Source organism: Palaemon carinicauda, chromosome 13 (genome assembly GCF_036898095.1).
Source record: "Palaemon carinicauda isolate YSFRI2023 chromosome 13, ASM3689809v2, whole genome shotgun sequence".
Lineage (NCBI taxonomy): Eukaryota > Metazoa > Arthropoda > Malacostraca > Decapoda > Palaemonidae > Palaemon > Palaemon carinicauda.
The window spans coordinates 119,711,329-119,714,716 of NC_090737.1; positions in this window are offsets into that span (position 1 = coordinate 119,711,329).

Here is a 3,388-nt window from a genome sequence, read left to right on the forward strand (position 1 = left end):
GAGGAAGCTCAGCCTTCCCTCGCTGCTACCAGACGGAGGCCTTGTACGCCTCCGTCGGGGACCTTAGCAGACCAGATGAAGGTCAGCCTTCCCTCGCTGCTACCAGACGGAGGCCTTGTACGCCTCCGTCGGGGACCTTAGCAGACCAGAGGAAGCTCAGCCTTCCCTCGCTGCTACCAGACGGAGGCCTTGTACGCCTCCGTCGGGGACCTTAGCAGACCAGAGGAAGCTTAGCCTTCCCTCGCTGCTACCAGACGGAGGCCTTGTACGCCTCCGTCGGGGACCTTAGCAGACCAGAGGAAGCTCAGCCTTCCCTCGCTGCTACCAGACGGAGGCCTTGTACGCCTCCGTCGGGGACCTTAGCAGACCAGAGGAAGCTCAGCCTTCCCTCGCTGCTACCAGACGGAGGCCTTGTACGCCTCCGTCGGGGTCCTTAGCAGACCAGAGGAAGCTCATCCTTCCCTCGCTGCTACCAGACGAAGGCCTTGTACGCCTCCGTCGGGGTCCTTAGCAGACCAGAGGAAGCCCAGCCTTCCCTCGCTGCTACCAGACGAAGGCCTTGTACGCCTCCGTCGGGGTCCTTAGCAGACCAGAGGAAGCCCAGCCTTCCCTCGCTGCTACCAGACGAAGGCCTTGTACGCCTCCGTCGGGGTCCTTAGCAGACCAGAGGAAGCCCAGCCTTTCCTCGCTGCTACCAGACGAAGGCCTTGTACGCCTCCGTCGGGGTCCTTAGCAGACCAGAGGAAGCCCAGCCTTCCCTCGCTGCTACCAGACGAAGGCCTTGTACGCCTCCGTCGGGGTCCTTAGCAGACCAGAGGAAGCCCAGCCTTCCCTCGCTGCTACCAGACGAAGGCCTTGTACGCCTCCGTCGGGGACCTTAGCAGACCAGAGGAAGCCCAGCCTTCCCTCGCTGCTACCAGACGAAGGCCTTGTACGCCTCCGTCGGGGACCTCAGCAGACCATAAGAAGCCCAGCCTTCCCTTGCTGCTACCAGACGAAGGCCTCGTACGTGTCCGTCGGGGACCTCAGCACACCAGAAGAAGCCCAGCTTTCCGTTCCTGCTACCAGACGAAGGCCTCGTACGTCTCCGTCGGGGACCTCAGCACACCAGAAGAAGCTCAGCTTTCCGTTCCTGCTACCAGACAAAGACCTTGTACATCTCCGTCGGGGAACTTAACAGACCAGAAGAAGCCCACTCCATCGGGGACCTTAGCAAACCAGAAGAAGCTCAGCTTTCCCTCGCTGCTACCACACGAAGGCCTTGTACGCCTCCGTCGGGGACCTTAGCAGACCAGAAGAAGCTCAGCCTTCCCTCGCTGCTACCAGACGAAGGCCTTGTACGCCTCCGTTGGGGACCTCAGCAGACCAGAAGAAGCTCAGCCTTCCCTCGCTGCTACCAGACAAAGGCCTTGTACGCCTCCGTCGGGGCCCTTAGAAGACCAGAAGAAGCTCATCTTTCCCTCGCTGCTACCAGACGAAGGCCTTGTACGCCTCCGTTCGGGACCTTAGCATACCAGAAGAAGCTTAGTTTTCCCTCGCTGCTACCAGACGAAGGCCTTGTACGCTTCCGTCGGGGACCTTAGCAGACCAGAAGAAGCCCAGCTTTCCCTCGCTGCTACCAGACGAAGGCCTTGTACGCCTCTGTCGGGGCCCTTAGCAGACCAGAAGAAGCTCAGCTTTCCCTCGCTGCTACTAGACGAAGGCCTTGTACGTCTCCGTCGGGGACCTTAGCAGACCAGAAGAAGCCTAGCTTTCCCTCGCTGCTACCAGACGAAGGCCTTGTACGTCTCCGTCGGGGACCTTAGCAGACCAGAAGAAGCCTAGCTTTCCCTCGCTGCTACCAGACGAAGGCCTTGTACGCTTCCGTCGGGGACCTTAGCAGACCAGAAGAAGCTCAGCTTTCCCTCGCTGCTACCAGACGAAGGCCTTGTACGCCTCCGTCGGGGCCCTTAGCAGACCAGAAGAAGCTCAGCTTTCCCTCGCTGCTACCAGACGAAGGCCTTGTATGCCTCCGTCGGGGACCTCAGCAGAACTGAAGAAGCCCAGCTTTCCCTCCCTGCTACCAGACGAAGGCCTTGTACGTCTCCGTCGGGGACCTCAGCACACCAGAAGAAGCCCAGCTTTCCCTCCCTGCTACCAGACAAAGACCTTGTACATCTCCGTCCGGGAACTTAGCAGACCAGAAGAAGCCCACTCCATCGGGGACCTTAGCAGACCAGAGGAAGCTCAGCTTTCCCTCGCTGCTACCAGACGAAGGCCTTGTACGCCTCCGTCGGGGACCTTAGCAGACCAGAGGAAGCTCAGCCTTCCCTCGCTGCTACCAGACGAAGGCCTTGTACGCCTCCGTCGGGGTCCTTAGCAGACCAGAGGAAGCTCAGCCTTCCCTCGCTGCTACCAGACGAAGGCCTTGTACGCCTCCGTCGGGGACCTTAGCAGACCAGAGGAAGCTCAGCCTTCCCTCGCTGCTACCAGACGGAGGCCTTGTACGCCTCCGTCGGGGACCTTAGCAGACCAGAAGAAGCTCAGCCTTCCCTCGCTGCTACCAGACGGAGGCCTTGTACGCCTCCGTCGGGGTCCTTAGCAGACCAGAGGAAGCTCAGCCTTCCCTCGCTGCTACCAGACGGAGGCCTTGTACGCCTCCGTCGGGGACCTTAGCAGACCAGAGGAAGCTCAGCCTTCCCTCGCTGCTACCAGACGGAGGCCTTGTACGCCTCCGTCGGGGACCTTAGCAGACCAGATGAAGGTCAGCCTTCCCTCGCTGCTACCAGACGGAGGCCTTGTACGCCTCCGTCGGGGACCTTAGCAGACCAGAGGAAGCTCAGCCTTCCCTCGCTGCTACCAGACGGAGGCCTTGTACGCCTCCGTCGGGGACCTTAGCAGACCAGAGGAAGCTCAGCCTTCCCTCGCTGCTACCAGACGGAGGCCTTGTACGCCTCCGTCGGGGACCTTAGCAGACCAGAGGAAGCTCAGCCTTCCCTCGCTGCTACCAGACGGAGGCCTTGTACGCCTCCGTCGGGGACCTTAGCTACGGGGACCTTAGCAGACCAGAGGAAGCTCAGCCTTCCCTCGCTGCTACCAGACGGAGGCCTTGTACGCCTCCGTCGGGGTCCTTAGCAGACCAGAGGAAGCTCATCCTTCCCTCGCTGCTACCAGACGAAGGCCTTGTACGCCTCCGTCGGGGTCCTTAGCAGACCAGAGGAAGCCCAGCCTTCCCTCGCTGCTACCAGACGAAGGCCTTGTACGCCTCCGTCGGGGTCCTTAGCAGACCAGAGGAAGCCCAGCCTTCCCTCGCTGCTACCAGACGAAGGCCTTGTACGCCTCCGTCGGGGTCCTTAGCAGACCAGAGGAAGCCCAGCCTTCCCTCGCTGCTACCAGACGAAGGCCTTGT